This window comes from Capsella rubella, unplaced genomic scaffold (assembly GCF_000375325.1).
Source record: "Capsella rubella cultivar Monte Gargano unplaced genomic scaffold, Caprub1_0 scaffold_2, whole genome shotgun sequence".
NCBI lineage: Eukaryota > Viridiplantae > Streptophyta > Magnoliopsida > Brassicales > Brassicaceae > Capsella > Capsella rubella.
The window spans coordinates 10973248-10973807 of NW_006238922.1; the positions used below are offsets into that span (position 1 = coordinate 10973248).

Below are 560 nucleotides of genomic sequence, written 5' to 3' on the forward strand. Positions count from 1 at the left end.
ACCACGATTCGCTTTCAGTATGAACGAATACAGAAACGATGTTATGAGTGTCAGAGGTTGACACATGAAAAAGACTATTGTCCCATATTGATTAAGAAAAGGGAAGATGATGCTGCTGCTAGGAGAGCTGGTCGCTCGGTGCCTAAACCAACAAGAGTCCCGTTTCTGAAAGAGTCTGATCCATTGTTTGGAATTCTCAGAGAGGATCAAGTTGGATTGGACCCAGCCACTGGTCGACAAAGGATTGCGGCTGATGTCTTAGAAGGGATGAGACAGTATCTGCTAGTTAATAACAATGAAGATCGGCATGTCAAAGCTAATAGAATAAAGAAATCAGTTAGTGAGGTGGAGAAGGACCCGATTGCCAAGAAAACCATTCTCAGGATGGAGACAGCCCCGATTGTTCATGTTGATGTTAACAAAGATAAAGGAATTGTCTTTGGTTTTGAAGAACCGGAACTGGTAGCTCGAGAGGAGGAGGCTCAGGAGGCTGGAACTGGTGAAAGAGTTAGTGGTAATCTGGTTATGAAAGAGAGAACTTGGCTGGTGGAAGAAGAATC

At 43.9% G+C, this 560-nt stretch overlaps 1 pseudogene; it reads left to right on the forward strand.

Annotated features, from left to right (window-relative positions):
* Positions 1-560, forward strand: part of LOC111832179 — a 1759-nt pseudogene that overhangs the window by 790 nt on the left and 409 nt on the right.